A 21,371-nucleotide genomic window follows, 5' to 3' on the forward strand; every position below is an offset into this window, starting at 1 on the left:
ATATGGTTATCATTACTATCTATGTTTGTCTTTAAACGTTATTCACCCCAGTTGTTTTCTTTTTAGTAGAGGAGAGCAAGATACTGCTTCTTTAGGAGGTATGTTTCCTATTATAAATAATTATCGGTTTTGAAATATGCTTATTATTACTATCTATGTTTGTATTTTAACCTTATTCACCCCACTTTTTTCTTTTCAGCAAAGGAGAAGGATACTGCCGTAGAAATAATGTGCAAGGGGGAGTTTCCAAGTTTTTGTTTGTTGTCGTCTACATATTTTGTTTTTCTCGAGTTTGAGAGTGACCATGCCCTGTGTTGTACTTGTTTTCTCATTTCTTGTTGTTTGGTCTTGGTTTTTTTTGTAGGGAGAGAAAATGAAAGAAATGAGATGGAGGTTATCGTTCATAAATGAAGGTGAATCACCTTAACTATATGCAATGCATTTCAGTCACAATTATCTTTTCCTCATTCGTGACTCTATTTGCTTGCTTTTCAATTTATTATATGTGTTATATGTGATCTCATATCAATTTATATTGATTTTCTTCGTGTAGTGAACGACTACAGTTCTATAGTCTATGAAGGTCAAGTGGCGAAAAGACCTTAGAGATTCTACAAACGCATCGCAAACGATTGGTGAGCCATATTTTTTTCCAACATAATAATATTGTGCTTTAATCCACCGTAATATATGTCGTTTGCATGACGATTTATCCTTTTGTGATGGCTTCAAGTTAGTATGATCTTGTTCATGGGTGTGAGGTTTGAGATTTTTCAAAAACTTTGATACAAAATAAAGAGAAAAGTTATACTTGTTTGTCATGGCTTCAAGGTAGTATGATCTTGTTAATGGGTGTGAGGTTTGAGATTTTTTGAAAACTTTGATACAAAATAAAGAGAAAAGTTATACCTGGGCTCACCTTTTCAGGGCTTATTGTTCATGGTTGTTGTTGCTATAACATTTGTGAAGAGCGAGTAGGTATTTGTATGATTAATTTATCTCTCTATATATTTTTTATTCAATTTCTTTTGTGGTTTATTCATGATTTCATATAAAAAATTATTTTGTGCAGTAAGTGACTACAATCGTAGTGTATGGGATGGTCGAGTGGAGAAGATAGTTTAAGCAATGCTAATGCAGCATAGAGGATGGGTGAGTCATAGTTTTCCAATAAAATAGTATTTTTATTATTTCTTTGCACTACTATTTCTCCTTCGAGCATGGTTCTTGGGTTGTATTACTCAATTAGTTGATTGACATATACATCACATGGTATCTTTTAATTTGCATTTTATTTGCTCCACATGACACAAACACCCCCCACAATGCATGCCCTATAGTAGAGGAGGGTAATGTTGAGCGAGCAAGCATACCGACCCTTCAACCAATCAACCATCGTGCTAACATACAATACTATTGCCTTGTGGACCCTATGGTATAAAAGCATTGTTTGTATTATTCCTAGTAGATGTACAACTACTTTAGAAAATTAATATTTTTTGTGATAATTTATATTTTTTTGTGATATGGCATGGAATATAACTCGACTCGAAGTTGCAAGCCAAGTTCATGCCTGCAAACTCTCTAGTTTAACTTTTATTTGAAATTTAATATTTTATTGTGTATTTATTGCAGAAACATTGTCCAGTGAGCATGAACACATGAAATACAAAATGGCTTCTCTTTTTATATAACAAACTCAAAGAGAGGTGTGTTTCTTATTATGATTAATAATTGCGTTCAAATCTCTAGCTTAATTTATATAACAATTCTAAGATCTTATTTTGTATCTTCTGTAGATGACTTGTTCTGATCAGCATGAGAAAGTGGAATACAAAAGAGAGTGTTCATTGTTATAAAACAAACTCTAGGTAAGGTTTGTTTCCTATTATGAATAATTATTGGTTTTGAAATATGCTTACCATTACTGACTGTGTGTGTTTTAACCTTATTCAGTGACTTCTTTTCCTTCTAGCGGAGGAGGGCACATTACAGGAGAGGTGGTGTGCAGAGGGGATGTTTGCATTTTTTTGGTTCTTATTTGCATTTTTTGTTTTGTTGAGTTTGAGCATGGCCATGCTTTGTGTTGTAATTGTTTTTCTTTGTTTCATTTTTTTTTCTCGTTTTTTGTACTTCTATCTTGGTCTCGTTTATTGGGTTTGTTGTACTCGTTTTCCTTTTTTTTTGGTTCATGTTCTTTGTAATTCTGTCTCGGTTTCTTTTGTTGGGTGTGGAAAAGGAAACGAAGGAAGCAAACAAGAAAAGTCGAGGTTATTGTTCATAAATGAGGGTGAGCCAATATACCTATATGCAATGCGCTTCAATTTAAAGTATATTTTGCTAATTTGTGGTTCCATTTGCTTGCTATTCAATTTATTATATGCGTTATCTATGCTCTCAGAATCAACTATATTGATCTTCTTTATGTAGTGAAGAGCTACAATTGTACAATCTACAAGGGTGAAGTGGTGAAGATGCCTTAGACATTCTACAAATGTGGTAGAGGATGGGCGAGACATTCTACAAATTGTAAGTGATTTATTCTATTCGCTTCTATAATATTACCCAAGGGAGGGCAGGTATGTGTATGTTTAATACATCGCTTTGTGTATTTGGTATTAAATCTCGTGGTTTATTCATGATCTCATATATAATATTACTTTGTGTAGGGAGTGACTACAATTGTAGTGTCTTGGAGGGTCGATGGGAGAAGATAGGCAATGTAGATGCAGCGCAAAGGATGGGTGAGTGATGTTGTTTTCCATCAAAATATTGTTTTTATTGTTTGTTTACTTGAAGTTTTTTTCCTTCTAGCGTGGTTCTCGGGTAGTACCACTTGGTTAGTGGTTTGACATATACATCAAATGGTATGTTTAAATTCATGTGATTTCTTGCTCCACATCACACGCACACCCGCACACAATGTGCCATAGAGATGAAGATGTTGATTTTCCATGGCACTAGGGTATCTCGGTTAGGGTTTTGAATCTATGAAACGACCAACTCAAATGCCACAACAAACTACTTTGCAGAGTGGAATAAATACATCAATAAATCAATATGTACATAAATAGGCAACTTTTTACCATTTTTCAACAACCCAACTTCATTATATTAACAAATTGTAGTAGAACTGTCTAGGCCTCCTCTACCAAGGATCATGCCCCTCATACAATCACTGATACAGGAAATACAAACTAGGGATTTGATATCAGTCCTTCATTAACCAATCTACTATGGAGAAAACAACACTTCACCTACTCACTGATGTAGCGTTCCACAACTTCATCTGCCTCTATCATTGAATCTTGCTCCTTTAAATCATTGAACATGGCTCACCAACTGCCCTCTAGCTAATCATTAGACCATCAAATGAATCAACACATAGGGTCTTCTTGTGAGTTGTTTACAACTCCGTTTGTATACAACTCGTAGGCTGCCCACTGCTTCTATTCAACTCTTTGGGACCTCTTCCTATTATTGCCTTCTTGTATTGCAACAATGAAGATCTTAGGGCATGCAGAGCTACCCATTATGACTGTAGAAAATATTTCTCCAACAATCAACTTAGTGATGATTCATTTCCCTACTTGGTTGCCCTTATTTCTCCAAGAAGCAAACCCCTAGGCTTCTCAAAGTCTGACCTTCTTATAGCTGTCAAAGTTCTTCTTGTCAAAAAGATCTAGGGTTGTAAGGACACCGTCTGCTCCCCTGCAAACAATCCTTTAAACGCCATTCAAACTCTGTCCAAACTGGAAAACCATCTACTAACAAAAAAATCAATAAGAACTGACAGACATACCTTGTTGTACAACCTCCTGTTGCTCGCCTTGACCTCGACTTTTTTGCAATTTCTGAGCTTTGGTTAGGGCACATGTCAGCCCTAAATTCTGATACAAAACTTGTGTTTTTTGTCAATTCAGACGTCTTCTAACTGTGGTGCTCCTTGTTCTGATTTCGGCCTAGGTTAGGCGTCCTAATAGGCCTCTTTTCCCCCCCCAAAAGATATGTTCTCGACCTTCAATCAACCCAGAGAACTAGCGGCCTGAAACACAAAGAAAACCCTCAAATATGTGAATGAAATCTGCCCAAAGTTCACCTCTTAGCCTTAGGTTTTGTGCCTAGCAATCTTGGCCCTCAAAACAGTTTCAAAAAGACACAAAAATGCTCCTTATCCACTTCGTTTGAGCTCCGTCTGATCTGCGACTAGTTCAGAGCTATATTCTTTGATATGTCGCTCATTGGATGTGTGAAATGAGGTATCTCCTCTCACATACTTATATTTTTCGCTTAGGGTGACTTCAAGCCCTTAAAGGAGGGTCTCTTTAACTAAGGCCGACTTGATCTTTAAGACAATTCACCCACTCCTAACGTATAAAAATTTCATTTCTCTACAATGAGAAGGGCTCTCTTAGTGGTTGAAGTGACCGCTTGCTCCTCTAAGTATGCTCTATCATGTCCAAGTGCAAAGCCATTAAATATCCTCATGGATTCACACCCACAACTTTGGGTGCAAAGCCCACCGCTTGGGTACTCTTCCCCACAAAGCCCATGTGGGTCCAAATCCTCAACAACCTTGTACCCTAGAGTCTAGAGTACGCCCCAAGCTACAAATCTCAACACTCCTCCTTAGCGACGAAGGTACTTCCAACACTAGGAAGTTACTCGTCACCATCTACAGAACCTGAAGATCTGAAGCTTCTATAGGGTCACTCCCTCTTAAGCTAGACTCCTTCTGAGTCTACATGGTCTCCTCTGGCTCACATTGCTATTGATCTCGTTTCCTACAAGGTCTGTCCGAGCTACGGTCAAACACAGGCCACCATCACTACAACTCAATCCTGCAAGCACTCATACTCCCAGGTCAAACACAACACGTGCACATCCCTCCAATATCGGATATGCAACATCACGATCCGATGAAGAAACTAGCCTGCCACCATCCTGTCTATCACACGAAGCAATCTTGTCCATGCCAATCTTATATATGCTAAAGTACTCCTCGAGTTGTCCCGACGATCCATGGCAAGTCAAAGGAAGTCCATGATCAACAACTTGCCATACAACAAATTGTTGTTCACCAGGCTCACTACCAATCCACGAGAACTCCAAGCCAATCTCATTGCCAAGCTAGTCAAGACCACACCTCCATGTCTTCAACTGAATCCTCTGCCCCATGATCTAGACAATCTCAACTCTCTCTAAGTTGCTTTGTTGTGCGAACTCTGATTCACTTAATCTTGCTCCTTTAGGGCACTAAAGACGACTCACCAAGTGCCCTTTAGTTGATCATTAGTCCATCATTGAATCAACACATAGTGTCTTATTGTGAGTTGTTCACAACTTCGTTTGTGGACAATTCCTAAACTCCTCACTGCTGCTCTTCATATTTGGGACTTCTTTCCACTATTTCCTTCTTGTGCTGCTCCAACGAAGACAATCTTAGGGCATGGAGGGTTGCCCACTCTGACTGTTAAAAGTCCTTCGCCAACAATCAACTTAGGGATTATTCATAAGCCTACTTGGTTGCCCTTATTTCTCCAAGTACCAAACCCCTAGGCTTCTCAAAGACTGCCCTTCTTATAGTAGTCGAATTCATTGTCAAACTGATCTAGGGTTCCAAGGACACCTTCTTCTACCCTTCAAACCGTCTTTCAGATGCCCTTCAAACTCTGACCAAACAAGGACAACCATCCACTAGCAACAACATTAATACAAGAGGACAAACATTCCTTGTTCTGCAACCTCCTGCTGCTCGCCTTCACCTCGGCTTTTGTGCATTTAGTATTTTCTAAGTTGTGGTTAGGGCACATGTCAACCCTAAATTCTTCTCCAAACCTTGTGTTTTCCCTCACTTCTGGCCTCTTCTAACTATGATATCCCTTGCTTTGATTGCCGCCTATGCTAGGCCTCTTACTAGGCCTCTCGGGCTTCCCTAATATATATGTCATTGACCTGCAATCAACCCAGAGAAGCTGCAACCCGAAATACAGAGAAAAACCTCCTCAAATGTCCACAAAATCTTCCCATAATTCCCCCCTTAGCCCTCGGCATGTTGCCTATCAATATCGGCCAAAAAATAGTCTCAAGAACACACAAAATACTCCTTCTCTACTTCCCTTGAGCTCTTTCTGATCTGCAACTAGTTCAGAGGTATATTCTTTGATGTGTTGCTCCTTGGATGGGTGGAATGATGTCTCTCCTCTCACATAATTATATCTTTCTCTTAGGCTGACATCTAGCCTTTCATGAAGGGTCTCTTTAACAAAGTCAAAATTGATCTTTAAGACATTTCACCCACTCAAAACATATAAAAATTCATTTCTCCACAATGACAAGGACTCTCTTGGTGGTTGAAGCAACCCCATTCTCCTTTAAGGGTGCTCTATCATGTCCAAGTGCCAAGTCATCAAATCTCTTCATATCTCTTCATGGACTCACAACCACAATTTTGGGTGCAAAACCCACAACTTGGGTACTCTTGTCCATAGAGTCCATGTGTGTCCAAATCCTCCACAACCTTGTACCTTAGGGTTTGGAGTACCTCCCAAACTACAAATCTCAACAAAGGATGGTAATGTTGAGCAAGCAAGCATACATACCCTTCGACAAATCAACCATTGTGCTAATAGACAACACTATTGCATATATACCCTTCAAGAAATCAACCATTGTGCTAATAGACAACACTATTGCCTTGTGGCCCCTAGGATTTTAGGTGTTCAATATGTTTAAATATGCTTAAATCCCTCTACAAAAAGAATTATTTCTCTTATGACAACATTAATTGCATTATTCCTAGTAGAATTACTTCTAATTTAGAAAATTTATATATTTTGCGATATAGCGTGGACTATAAATGGATTGTACTTAAGTTGGATGACAAATTCTTGCCTTCAATTCTCTAGTTTAACTTTTATTAGAATGCTAATAGTTTATTGTGTATCCATTTCAGATGGGTGATTCCAGTGAGCACGGATATGTGAAATACAATATGGATTATCCCCCTGTATATAACAAAACTCAAAGACATGTATGTTTCATATTATGATTGATTATTACATTCAACTCTCTAATATAATTTTTATAATGATTCTAATATTTTATTACATATTTTTTGTAGATGGCTTGTTTTTGTGAGCAGAAGTAAATGGAATACAAAATAGTGTCAATCGGTATATAACAAGTTCTTTAGGAGGTATGTTTCCTATTATAAATAATTATTGGTTTTGAAATATGCTTAGCATTACTATCTATGTTTGTATTTTAACCTTATTCACCCCACTTTTTTTCTTTTCAGTAGAGGAGAGGACACTGTTTCTTTATGAGGTATGTTTCCTATTTTAAATAATTATTGGTTTTGAAATATGCTTATCATTACTATCTATGTTTGTATTTTAACCTTATTCACCCCACTTTTCTTCTTTTCAGCAGAGGAGACGACACTGCAATAGAAATAATGTGCAAGGGGGGAGTTTCCAAGCTTTTGTTTGTTGTTGTCTACATATTTTGTTTTTGTCGAGTTTGAGAGTGACCGGGCCTTGTGTTGTTCTCGTTTTCTCATTTCTTGTAGTTTGGTGTTGGTTTTGTTTGTAGGGAGAGAAAATGAAAGAAATGAGATGGAGGTTATCCTTCATAAATGAAGGTGAGTCAACTTAACTCTACGCAATGCACTTCACTCACAATTATCTTTTCCTCATTCATGATTCTATTTTCTTGCTTTTCAATTTATTTTATGTGTTATATGTGGTCTCAAATAAATTTATATTGATTTTCTTTGTGTAGTGAACGACTACAGTTCTATAGTATATGAAGGTCAAGTGGTGAAAAGACCTTAGAGATTCTACAAACACATCGCAAATGATTAGTGAGCCATATTTTTTTCCAACATAATAATATTGTGCTTTAATCCACCGTAATATATGTCGTTTGCATGATGATTTATCCTTTTGTCATGGCTTCAAGGTAGTATGATCTTGTTAATGGGTGTGAGGTTTGATATTTTTTGAAAACTTTGATACAAAATAAGGAGAAAAGTTATACCTGGGTTCACACTTTCAGGGCTTATTGTTCATGGTTGTTGTTGCTATAACATTAGTGAAGAGCGACTAGCTATGTGTATGATTAATTTATCTCTCTGTATATTTTTCATTCAATTTTTCTTGTGGTTTATTCATGATTTCATATACAAAATTACTTTGTGCAGTAAGTGACTACAGTGGTAGTGTCTGGGATGGTCGAGTGGAGAAGATACTTTAAGCAATGCTAATGCAGCATAGAGGATGGGTCAGTCGTAATCTTCCAATAAAATAGTATTTTTATTATTTGTTTGCACTACTATTTCTCCTTCGAGCATGGTTGTTGGGTTGTATTACTCAATTAGTTGATTGACATATACATCACATGGTATCTTTTAATTTGCATTTTATTTGCTCCACATGACAGACACCCCCACAATGCATGACCTATAGTAGAGGTGGGTAATGTTGAGCGAGCAAGCATACCGATCCTTCAACCAATCAACCATCTTGCTAACATACAACACGATCGCCTTGCGGACCCTATGGTATGAAAGCAATGTTTGTATTATTCCTAGTAGAAGTACATATGCTTTAGAAAATTTATATTTTTGTGATAATTTATATCTTTTTGTGATATAGCATGGAATATAACTGCAATACAAAAGAGAGTGTTCATTGTTATAAAACAGAGTCTAGGGAAGGTTTGTTTCCTATTATGAATAATTATTGGTTTTGAAATATGCTTACCATTACTGACTATGTGTGTTTTAACCTTATTCAGTGACTTCTTTTTCTTCTAGCGGAGGAGGGCACATTATGGGAGAGGTGATGTGCAAAGGGGATATTTGCATTTTTTTTGTTCTTATTTGCATGTTTTGTTTTGTTGAGTTTGAGCATGGCCATGCTTTGTGTTCTAATTGTTTTTCTTTGTTTCATCTTTTTTTTTTCTCGTTTTTTGTACTTCTATCTTGGTTTCTTTTATTGGCTTTGTTGTACTCGTTTTCCCTTTTTTTTGGTTCATGTTCTTTGTAATTTGGTCTTGGTTTCATTTGTTGGGTGTGGAAAAGGAAACGAAGGAAGCAAACAAGAAAAGTCGAGGTTATTGTTCGTAAATGAGGGTGAGTCAACATACCTATATGCAATGCGCTTCAATTAAAAGTATATTTTGCTAATTTGTGGCTCCATTTGTTTGCTATTCAATTTATTATATGCTTTATCTATGCTCTCAGAATCAACTATATTGATCTTCTTTATGTAGTGAAGAGCTACAATTGTACAATCTACAAAGGTGAAGTGGTGAAGATGCCTTAGACATTCTACAAATGTTGTAGAGGATGGGTGAGATATTCTACAAATTGTAAGTGATTTATTCTATTCGCTTCTATAATATTACCCATGGGAGGGCAGGTATGTGTATGTTTAATACATCGCTTTGTGTATTTGGTATTAAATCTTGTGGTTTATTCATGATCTCATATATAATATTACTTTGTTTAGTGAGTGACTACAATTGTAGTGTCTTGGAGGGTCGAGGGGAGAAGATAGGCAATGTAGATGCAGCGCAAAGGATGGGTGAGTGATGTTGTTTTCCAACAAAATATTGTTATTATTGTTTGTTTACTTGAAGTTTTATTCTTCCAGCGTGGTTCTCGAGTAGTACCACTTAGTTAGTGGTTTGACATATACATCAAATGGTATGTTTAAATTTATGTGATTTCTTACTCCACATCACACGCACACCCCCACATAATGTGCCCTAGAGATGAGGATGTTGATTTTCCATGGCACTAGAGTATCTAGGTTAGGGTCTTTGAATCTATGACACGACCAACTCAAATGCCACAACGAACTACTTTGCACAGTGGAATAAATACAACAATAAATCAACATGTACATAAATAGGCAACTTTTTACCATTTTTCAAGAACCCAACTTCGTTATATTAACAAATTGTAGTACAACTGTCTAGGCCTCCTGTACCAAGGATCGTTGCCCTCATACAATCACTGATATAGGAAATACAAACTAGGGTTTGATGTCAGTCCTTTATTAACCAATCTACCATGAGCAAAACAACACTTCACCTACTCGCTGATGTAGCATTCCACAACTTCATCTGCCTCTATCAATGAATCTTGCTCCTTTAAGTCATTGAACATGGCTGACCAACTTCCCTCTAGCTGATCATTTGTCCATGAAACAAATCAACACATAGGGTCTTCTTGTGAGTTTTTTACAACTTCGCTTGTAAACAACTCCTAGACTGACCACTGCTTTTATTCAGCTCTTTGGGACCTCTTCCCATTATTGCCTTCTTGTGTTGCTCCAATGAAGATTTTAGGGCATGGAGAGCTACCAGTTATGATCGTTAAAAATCTTTCTCCAACAATCAACTTAGTGATGATTCATAAGCCTACTTGGTTGGTCTTATTGATCTAAGAAAAAAACCCTTAGGCTTCTTCAAGTTTTCCCTTCTTACAATTGTCAAAGTTCTTGTCAAACTGATCTAGGGTTGTAAGGACAACCTTCTGCTGCTTGCCTTGACCTCAACTATTTTGCAAATTTTGAGCTTTGGTTAGGGCACATGTCAGCCCTAAATTCCGATCCAAAACTTGTGTTTTGCCTCACTTTAGACATCTTCTAACTCAGGTGTCCCTTGCTGTGATTTCGGCCTAGGTTAGGCGTCCTAATAGGCCTCTCTATCCTCCCCAAAAGATATGTTCTCCACCTTCAATCAACCCAGAGAACCAACGGCCTGAAACATAGAGAAAACCCTCAAATATGAACGAAATCTGGCCAAAATTCACCTCTTAGCCCTCGGTTTGTTGCCTATCAATCTTGGCCCTCAAAACAATTTCAAGAAGACACAAAAATGCTCTTTATCCACTTCGTTTGAGCTCCGTCTGATTTGTGGCTAGTTGAGAGGTATATTCTTTGATATGTCGCTCATTGGATGTGTGAAATTAGGTCTCTCCTCTCACATACTTATATTTTTCGCTTAGTGTGACATCTAGCCCTTAAATAAGGGTCTGTTTAACTAAGGCCGACTTGATCTTTAAGACAATTCACCCACTCAAAACATATTAAAATTCATTTCTCTACAATGACAAGGGCTCTCTTAGTGGTTGAAGCGACACCTTGCTCCTCTAAGTGTGCTCTATCATGTCCAAGTGCAAAGTCATTAAATCTCCTCATGGATTCACACCCGCAACTTTGGGTGCAAAGCCCACTGCTTGGGTACTCTTGTCCACAAATCCCATGTGGGTGCAAATCCTTAACAACCCTGTACCCTAGAGTCTGGAGTACCCCCCAAGCTACAAATCTCAACACTCCTTAGCGAGGGAGGTACTTCCAACACTAGGAAGTTACTCGTCACCATCTACAGAACCTGAAGATCTGAAACTTCCATAGGTTCGCTCCCTCTTAAGCTAGACTCCTTCTGAGTCTACATGGTCTCCACTGACTCAAACTATTATTGATCTCGTGTCCTACAAGGTCAGTTCGAGCTACGGTCAAGCACGGGCCACCATCACTACAACTCAGTCCTGCAAGCACTCATACTCCCGGGTCAAACACAACACATGCACATCCCTCCAATATCATATATGCAACATCACGATCCAATGAAGAAACTAGCCTGCCACCGTCCATGTCTTCAACTGAATCCCTTGCCCCATGATCTAGACAATCTCAGCTCTCTCTAAGTTGCTTCGTTGTGCACACTTTGATTCACTGAATCCTGCTCCTTTAGGGCACTAAACACGACTCACCAAGTGCCCTTCAACTGATCATTACTCCATCATTGAATCAACACATAGTGTCTTATTGTGAGTTGTTCACAACTTCGTTTGTGGACAATTCCTAAACTGCCCATTGCTGCTCCTCATCTCTTTGGGACTTCTTTCCACTATTGCCTTCCTGTGCTGCTCCAACTAAGACAATCTTAGGGCATGAAGGGTTGCCCACTGTGACTGTTGAAAGTCCTTCTCCAACAATCAACTTAGGGATGATTCATAAGCCTACTTGGTTGCCCTTATTTCTCAAAGAACCAAACCCCTAGGCTTCTCAATGTCTGCCCATCTTATAATAGTCGAATTCCTTGTCAAACTGATCTAGGGTTGCAAGGACACCTTCTGCTACCTTCAAATGCCCTTCAAACTCTGTCCAAACAAGGACAACCATCCACTAGCAACAACATCAATACAAGAGGACAAACATACCTTATTCTACAACCTCCCGCTGCTCCTCTTGACCTCGGCTTTTGTGCATTTTCTGAGTTATGGTTAGGGCACATGTCAACCCTAAATTCTTCTCCAAACCTTGTGTTTTCCCTCACTTCAGGCCTCTTCTAACTATGTTATCCCCTGCTGTGATTGCCGCCAACGTTAGGCCTCTTACTAGGCCTCTCGACCTTCCCTAATATATATGTCATTCACCTGCAATCAACCCAGAGAACTTGCGGCTTGAAATACAAAGAAAAACATCCTCAAACGTCCACAAAATACTCCCATGATTCACCACTTAGAGCTCGTCTTGTTGCCTATCAATATTGTCCCAAAAACAGTCTCAAGAAGACACAAAAATGCTCCTTCTCTACTTCCCTTGAGCTTCTTCTGATCTGCAACTAGTTCAGAGGTATATTATTTGATGTGTTGCTCCTTGGATGGGTGGAATGATGTCTCTCCTCTCCCAAATTTATATCTTTCTCTTAGGCTGACATCTAGCCTTTCATGAAGGGTTTCTTTAACAAAGTCAGACTTGATCTTTAAGACATTTCACCCACTCAAAACATATAAAAATTCATTTCTCCATAATGACAAGGTCTCTCTTGGTGGTTGAAGCAACCCCTTTCTCCTTTAAGGGTGCTCTAACATGTCCAAGTGCCAAGTCATCAAATCTCTTCATGGACTCACAACCACAATTTTGGGTGCAAAATTCACAGCTTGGGTACTCTTGCCCACAAAGTCCATGTGTGTCCAAATCCTCCACAACCTTGTACCTTAGGGTTTGGAGTACCTCCCAAGCTACAAATATCAACAAGGGATGGTAAGGTTGAGCAAGCAAGCACACATACCCTTCAAAAAATCGACAATTGTGCTAATAGACAACACTATTGCCCTGTGGCCCCTAGGATTTTAGGTGTTCAATATGTTTAAATATGCTTAAATCCCTCTACAAAAAGAATTATTTCTCTTATGACAACATTAATTGCATTATTCCTAGTAGAATTACTTCTAATTTAGAAAATTTATATTTCGCAATATAGCACGGAATATAAATGGACTGTACTTAAGTTGGATGACAAATTCTTGCCTTCAATTCTCTAGTTTAACTTTTATTAGAATGCTAATAGTTATTGTGTATCCATTTCAGATGGGTGATTCCAGTGAGCACGAATATGTGAAATACAATATGGATTATCCCCCTTTATATAACAAAACTCAAAGGCATGTATATTTCATATTATGATTGATTATTACATTCAACTCTCTAATATAATTTTTATAATGATTCTAATATTTTTTGTAGATGGCTTGTTTTGGTGAGCAGAAGTAAATGGAATACAAAATAGTGTCTATCGTTATATAACAAGTTCTTTAGGAGGTATGTTTCCTATTATAAATAATTATCGGTTTTGAAATATGGTTATCATTACTATTTATGTTTGTCTTTAAACCTTATTCACCCCAGTTGTTTTCCTTTTAGTAGAGGAGAGGAGGATACTGCTTCTTTAGGAGGTATGTTTCCTATTATAAATAATTATCGGTTTTGAAATATGCTTATCATTACTATCTATGTTTGTATTTTAACCTTATTCACCACACTTTTTTTCTTTTCAGCAAAGGAGAAGGATACTGCAATAGAAATAATGTGCAAGGGGGGAGTTTCCATGTTTTTGTTTGTTGTTGTCTACATATTTTGTTTTTCTCGAGTTTGAGAGTGACCATGCCTTGTGTTGTACTCGTTTTCTCATTTCTTGTTGTTTGGTCTTGGTTTTGTTTGTAGGGAGAGAAAATGAAAGAAATGAGATGGAGGTTATCGTTCATAAATGAAGGTGAATCACCTTAACTATATGCAATGCATTTCAGTCACAATTATCTTTTCCTCATTCGTGACTCTATTTGCTTGCTTTTCAATTTATTATATGTGTTATATGTGATCTCATATCAATTTATATTGATTTTCTTCGTGTAGTGAAAGACTACAGTTCTATAGTTTATGAAGGTCAAGTGGCGAAAAGACCTTGGAGATTCTACAAACGCATCGCAAACGATTGGTGAGCCATATTTTTTTCCAACATAATAGTATTGTGCTTTAATCCACCGTAATATATGTCGTTTGCATCACGATTTATCCTTTTGTGATGGCTTCAAGGTAGTATGATCTTGTTCATGGGTGTGAGGTTTGAGATTTTTCAAAAACTTTGATACAAAATAAAGAGAAAAGTTATACTTGTTTGTCATGGCTTCAAGGTAGTATGATCTTGTTAATGGGTGTGAGGTTTGAGATTTTTTGAAAACTTTGATACAAAATAAAGAGAAAAGTTATACCTGGGCTCACCTTTTCAGGGCTTATTGTTCATGGTTGTTGTTGCTATAACATTAGTGAAGAGCGAGTAGGTATTGGTATGATTAATTTATCTCTCTATATATTTTTTATTCAACTTCTTTTGTGGTTTATTCATGATTTCATATAAAAAATTATTTTGTGCAGTAAGTGACTACAATTGTAGTGTATGGGATGGTCGAGTGGAGAAGATAGTTTAAGCAATGCTAATGTAGCATAGAGGATGGGTGAGTCATAGTTTTCCAATAAAATAGTATTTTTATTATTTCTTTGCACTACTGTTTCTCCTTCGAGCATGGTTCTTGTGTTGTATTACTCAATTAGTTGATTGACATATACATCATGTGGTATGTTTTAATTTGCATTTTATTTGCTCCACATGACACAAACACCCCCCACAGTGCATGCCCTATAGTAGAGGAGGGTAATGTTGAGCGAGCAAGCATACCGACCCTTCAACCAATCAACCATCGTGCTAACATACAATACTATTGCCTTGTGGACCCTATGGTATAAAAGCATTGTTTGTATTATTCCTAGTAGATGTATAACTACTTTAGAAAATTAATATTTTTTGTGATAATTTATATTTTTTTGTGATATAGCATGGAATATAACTCGACTCGAAGTTGCAAGCCAATTTCATGCCTCCAAACTCTCTAGTTTAACTTTTATTTGAAATTTAATATTTTATTGTGTATTTATTGCAGAAACATTGTCTAGTGAGCATGAACACATGAAATGCAAAATGGCCTCTCTTTTTATATAACAAACTCAAAGAGAGGTGTGTTTCTTATTATGATTAATAATTGCGTTCAAATCTCTAGCTTAATTTATATAACAATTCTAAGATCTTATTTTGTATCTTCTGTAGATGACTTGTTCTGATCAGCATGAGAAAGTGGAATACAAAAGAGAGTGTTCATTGTTATAAAACAAACTCTAGGTAAGGTTTGTTTCCTATTATGAATAATTATTGGTTTTGAAATATGCTTACCATTACTGACTGTGTGTGTTTTAACCTTATTCAGTGACTTCTTTTTCTTCTAGCAGAGGAGGGCACATTACAGGAGAGGTGGTGTGCAGAGGGGATGTTTGCATTTTTTTTGTTCTTATTTGCATTTTTTTGTTTTGTTGAGTTTGAACATGGCCATGCTTTGTGTTGTAATTGTTTTTCTTTGTTTCATCTTCTTTTTTATCGTTTTTTGTACTTCTATCTTGGTTTCGTTTATTGGGTTTGTTGTACTCGTTTTCCTTTTTTTTTTGGTTCATGTTCTTGGTAATTCTGTCTCGGTTTCATTTGTTGGGTGTGGAAAAGGAAACGAAGGAAGCAAACAAGAAAAGTCGAGGTTATTGTTCGTAAATGAGGGTGAGTCAATATACCTATATGCAATGCGCTTCAATTTAAAGTATATTTTGCTAATTTGTGGCTCCATTTGCTTGCTATTCAATTTATTATATGCGTTATCTATGCTCTCAGAATCAACTATATTGATCTTCTTTATGTAGTGAAGAGCTACAATTGTACAATCTACAAGGGTGAAGTGGTGAAGATGCCTTAGACATTCTACAAATGTGGTAGAGGATGGGCGAGACATTCTACAAATTGTAAGTGATTTATTCTATTCGCTTCTATAATATTACCCAAGGGAGGGCAGGTATGTGTATGTTTAATACATCGCTTTGTGTATTTGGTATTAAATCTCGTGGTTTATTCATGATCTCATATATAATATTACTTTGTGTAGGGAGTGACTACAATTGTAGTGTCTTGGAGGGTCGATGGGAGAAGATAGGCAATGTAGATGCAGCGCAAAGGATGGGTGAGTGATGTTGTTTTCCATCAAAATATTGTTTTTATTGTTTGTTTACTTGAAGTTTTTTTCCTTCTAGCGTGGTTCTCGGGTAGTACCACTTGGTTAGTGGTTTGACATATACATCAAATGGTATGCTTAAATTCATGTGATTTCTTGCTCCACATCACACGCACACCCGCACACAATGTGCCATAGAGATGAAGATGTTGATTTTCCATGGCACTAGAGTATCTAGGTTAGGGTCTTTGAATCTATGACACGACCAACTCAAATGCCACAACAAACTAGTTTGCACAGTGGAATAAATACAACAATAAATTAGTATGTACATAAATAGGCAACTTTTTACCATTTTTCAACAACCCAACTTCATTATATTAACAAATTGTAGTAGAACTGTCTAGGCCTCCTCTACCAAGGATCATGCCCCTCATACAATCACTGATACAGGAAATACAAACTAGGGATTTGATATCAGTCCTTCATTAACCAATCTACTATGGAGAAAACAACACTTCACCTACTCGCTGATGTAGCGTTCCACAACTTCATTTGCCTCTATCATTGAATCTTGCTCCTTTAAATCATTGAACATGGCTCACCAACTGCCCTCTAGCTAATCATTAGACTATCAAATGAATCAACACATAGGGTCTTCTTGTGAGTTGTTTACAACTCCATTTGTATACAACTCGTAGGTTGCCCACTGCTTCTATTCAACTCTTTGGGACCTCTTCACATTATTGCCTTCTTCTATTGCAACAATGAAGATCTTAGGGCATGGAGAGCTACCCATTATGACTGTAGAAAATATTTCTCCAACAATCAACTTAGTGATGATTCATAGACCTACTTGGTTGCCCTTATTTCTCCGAGAAGCAAACTCCTAGGCTTCTCAAAGTCTGACCTTCTTATAGCTGTCAAAGTTCTTCTTGTCAAAAAGATCTAGGGTTGTAAGGACACCGTCTGCTCCCCTGCAAACAATCCTTTAGACGCCATTCAAACTCTGTCCAAACTAGAAAACCATCTACTAACAAAAAAATCAATAAGAACTGACAGACATACCTTGTTGTACAACCTCCTGTTGCTCGCCTTGACCTCGACTTTTTTGCAATTTATGAGCTTTGGTTAGGGCACATGTCAGCCCTAAATTCTGATACAAAACTTGTGTTTTCCGTCACTTCAGACGTCTTCTAACTGTGGTGTCCCTTGCTCTGATTTCGGCCTAGGTTAGGCGTCCTAATAGGCCTCTTTGCCCTCCCCAAAAGATATGTTCTCGACCTTCAATCAACCCAAAGATCTAGCGGCCTGAAACACAAAGAAAACCCTCAAATATGTGAATGAAATCTGCCCAAAGTTCACCTCTTAGCCTTAGGTTTTGTGCCTAGCAATCTTGGCCCTCAAAATAGTTTCAAAAAGACACAAAAATGCTCCTTATCCACTTCGTTTGAGCTCCGTCTGATCTGCGACTAGTTCAGAGCTATATTCTTTGATATGTCGCTCATTGGATGTGTGAAATGAGGTATCTCCTCTCACATACTTATATTTTTCGCTTAGGGTGACTTCAAGCCCTTAAAGGAGGGTCTCTTTAACTAAGGCCGACTTGATCTTTAAGACAATTCACCCACTCCTAACGTATAAAAATTTCATTTCTCTACAATGAGAAGGGCTCTCTTAGTGGTTGAAGTGACCGCTTGCTCCTCTAAGTGTGCTCTATCATGTCCAAGTGCAAAGCCATTAAATATCCTCATGGATTCACACCCACAACTTTGGGTGCAAAGCCCACCGCTTGGGTACTCTTCCCCACAAAGCCCATGTGGGTCCAAATCCTCAACAACCTTGTACCCTAGAGTCTAGAGTACCCCCCAAGTTACAAATCTCAACACTCCTCCTTAGCGACGGAGGTACTTCCAACACTAGGAAGTTACTCGTCACCATCTACAGAACCTGAAGATCTGAAGCTTCCATAGGGTCACTCCCTCTTAAGCTAGACTCCTTCTGAGTCTACATGGTCTCCTCTGGCTCACATTGCTATTGATCTCGTTTCCTACAAGGTCTGTCCGAGCTACGGTCAAACACGGGCCACCATCACTACAACTCAATCCTACAACCACTCATACTCCGAGGTCAAACACAACACGTGCACATCCCTCCAATATCGAATGTGCAACATCACGATCCGATGAAGAGACTAGCCTGCCACCATCCTGTCTATCACACGAAGCAATCTTGTCCATGCCAATCTCATATATGCTAAATTACTCCTCGAGTTGTCCCGACGATCCATGGCAAGTCAAAGGAATTCCATGATCAACAACTTGCCATACAACAAATTGTTGTTCACCAGGCTCACTACCAATCCACGAGAACTCCAAGCCAATCTCATTGCCAAGCTAGTCAAGACCACACCTCCATGTCTTCAACTGAATCCTCTGCCCCATGATTTAGACAATCTCAGCTCTCTCTAAGTTGCTTTGTCATGCGAACTCTGATTCACTTAATCTTGCTCGTTTAGGGCACTAAAGACGACTCACCAAGTGCACTTTAGTTGATCATTAGTCCATCATTGAATCAACACATAGTGTCTTATTGTGAGTTGTTCACAACTTCATTTGTGGACAATTCCTAAACTCCTCATTGTGCTCTTCATCTCTTTGGGACTTCTTTCCACTATTTCCTCCACTATTTCCTTCTTGTGCTGCTCCAACGAAGACAATCTTAGGGCATGGAGGGTTGCCCACTCTGACTGTTAAAAGTCCTTCGCCAACAATCAACTTAGGGATTGTTCATAAGCCTACTTGGTTGCCCTTATTTCTACAAGTACCAAACCCCTAGGCTTCTCAAAGATTGCCCTTCTTGTAGTAGTCGAATTCATTGTCAAACTGATCTAGGGTTCCAAGGACACCTTCTACCCTTCAAACCGTCTTTCAGATGCCCTTCAAACTCTGACCAAACAAGGACAACCATCCACTAGCAACAACATTAATACAAGAGGACAAACATACCTTGTTCTGCAACCTCCTGCTGCTCGCCTTCACCTCGGCTTTTGTGCATTTATTATTTTCTAAGTTGTGGTTAGGGCACATGTCAACCCTAAATTCTTCTCCAAACCTTGTGTTTTCCCTCACTTCTGGCCTCTTCTAACTATGCTATCCCCTGCTTTGATTGCCGCCTATGCTAGGCCTCTTACTAGGCCTCTCGGGCTTCCCTAATATATATGTCATTGACCTGCAATCAACCCAGAGAACCTGCAACCCGAAATACAGAGAAAAACCTCCTCAAATGTCCACAAAATCTTCCCATAATTCCCCCCTTAGCCCTCGGCCTGTTGCCTATCAATATCGGCCAAAAAACAGTCTCAAGAACACACAAAATACTCCTTCTCTACTTCCCTTGAGCTCCTTCTGATCTGCAACTAGTTCAGAGGTATATTCTTTGATGTGTTGCTCCTTGGATGGGTGGAATGATGTGTTGCTCCACAATGACAAGGACTCTCTTGGTGGTTGAAGCAACCCCATTCTCCTTTAAGGGTGCTCTATCATGTCCAAGTGCCAAGTCATCAAATCTCTTCATATCTCTTCATGGACTCACAACCACAATTTTGGGTGCAAAACCCACAACTTGGGTACTCTTGTCCACAGAGTCCATGAGTGTCCAAATCCTCCACAACCTTGTACCTTAGGGTTTGGAGTACCTCCCATACTACAAATCTCAACAAAGGATGGTAATGTTCAGCAAGCAAACATACATACCCTTCGACAAATCAACCATTGTGCTAATAGACAACACTATTGCATATATACCCTTCAAGAAATCAACCATTGTGCTAATAGACAACACTATTGCCTTGTGGCCCCTAGGATTTTAGGTGTTCAATATGTTTAAATATGCTTAAATACCTCTACAAAAAGAATTATTTCTCTTATGGCAACATTAATTGCATTATTCCTAGTAGAATTTCTTCTAATTTAGAAAATTTATATATTTTGCGATATAGCGTGGAATATAAATGGATTGTACTTAAGTTGGATGACAAATACCTGCCTTCAATTCTCTAGTTTAACTTTTATTAGAATGCTAATAGTTTATTGTGTATCCATTTCAGATGGGTGATTCTAGTGAGCACGGATATGTGAAATACAATATGGATTATCCCCCTGTATATGACAAAACTCAAAGACATGTATGTTTCATATTATGATTGGTTATTACATTCAACTCTCTAATATAATTTTTATAATGATTCTAATATTTTATTACATATTTTTTGTAGATGGCTTGTTTTTGTGAGCAGAAGTAAATGGAATACAAAATAGTGTCAATCGTTATATAACAAGTTCTTTAGGAGGTATGTTGCCTATTATAAATAATTATTGGTTTTGAAATATGCTTAGCATTACTATCTATGTTTGTATTTTAACCTTATTCACCCCACTTTTTTTCTTTTCAGTAGAGGAGAGGACACTGTTTCTTTAGGAGGTATGTTTCCTATTTTAAATAATTATTGGTTTTGAAATATGCTTATCATTACTATCTATGTTTGTATTTTAACCTTATTCACCCCACTTTTCTTCGTTTCAACAGAGGAGAGGACACTGGAATAGAAATAATGTGCAAGGGGGGAGTTTCCAAGTTTTTGTTTGTTGTTGTCTACATATTTTGTTTTTGTCGAGTTTGAGAGTGACCAGGCCTTGTGTTGTTCTCATTTTCTCATTTCTTGTAGTTTGGTTTTGGTTTTGTTTGTAGGGAGAGAAAATGAAAGAAATGAGATGGAGGTTATCGTTCATAAATGAAGGTCAGTCACCTTAACTCTACGCAATGCAATTCACTCACAATTATCTTTTCCTCATTCGTGACTCTATTTGCTTGCTTTTCAATTTATTTTATGTGTTATATGTGGTCTCAAATCAATTTATATTGATTTTCTTTGTGTTGTGAACGACTACAATTCTATAGTATATGAAGG

The 21,371-nt window shown here is 37.8% G+C and overlaps 6 long non-coding RNA genes across 6 annotated transcripts; all 6 read left to right on the forward strand.

Moving 5' to 3' along the window:
• The first annotated feature begins 238 nt into the window (after nt 1–238).
• Nucleotides 239–1,155, forward strand: LOC149200397 (uncharacterized). The gene is made up of 3 exons (XR_016253358.1): nt 239–413; nt 554–635; nt 1,073–1,155. It is a non-coding gene; the product is annotated as an uncharacterized LOC149200397 (long non-coding RNA).
• A 642-nt stretch (nt 1,156–1,797) lies between these two features.
• LOC149200398 (uncharacterized) lies at nt 1,798–2,025 on the forward strand. The gene is made up of 2 exons (XR_016253360.1): nt 1,798–1,871; nt 1,957–2,025. It is a non-coding gene; the product is annotated as an uncharacterized LOC149200398 (long non-coding RNA).
• Nucleotides 2,026–2,077: 52 nt separating this feature from the next.
• Nucleotides 2,078–7,841, forward strand: LOC149200399 (uncharacterized). The gene is made up of 8 exons (XR_016253359.1): nt 2,078–2,290; nt 2,431–2,529; nt 2,670–2,744; nt 6,956–7,033; nt 7,124–7,198; nt 7,301–7,329; nt 7,432–7,645; nt 7,786–7,841. It is a non-coding gene; the product is annotated as an uncharacterized LOC149200399 (long non-coding RNA).
• An 882-nt stretch (nt 7,842–8,723) lies between these two features.
• On the forward strand, nt 8,724–13,468 carry LOC149200400 (uncharacterized). The gene is made up of 4 exons (XR_016253361.1): nt 8,724–9,139; nt 9,280–9,378; nt 9,519–9,593; nt 13,395–13,468. It is a non-coding gene; the product is annotated as an uncharacterized LOC149200400 (long non-coding RNA).
• An 80-nt stretch (nt 13,469–13,548) lies between these two features.
• LOC149200401 (uncharacterized) lies at nt 13,549–14,064 on the forward strand. The gene is made up of 3 exons (XR_016253362.1): nt 13,549–13,625; nt 13,731–13,759; nt 13,862–14,064. It is a non-coding gene; the product is annotated as an uncharacterized LOC149200401 (long non-coding RNA).
• Nucleotides 14,065–15,637: 1,573 nt separating this feature from the next.
• On the forward strand, nt 15,638–20,964 carry LOC149200402 (uncharacterized). Its single transcript, XR_016253363.1, has 6 exons — nt 15,638–15,957; nt 16,098–16,196; nt 16,337–16,411; nt 20,511–20,588; nt 20,679–20,753; nt 20,856–20,964. It is a non-coding gene; the product is annotated as an uncharacterized LOC149200402 (long non-coding RNA).
• Nucleotides 20,965–21,371: the final 407 nt, after the last annotated feature.

Source organism: Pinus tabuliformis, chromosome 2_1, assembly GCF_031772625.1.
Source record: "Pinus tabuliformis cultivar Carrire ecotype Pingquan chromosome 2_1, CPIR1, whole genome shotgun sequence".
Lineage (NCBI taxonomy): Eukaryota > Viridiplantae > Streptophyta > Pinopsida > Pinales > Pinaceae > Pinus > Pinus tabuliformis.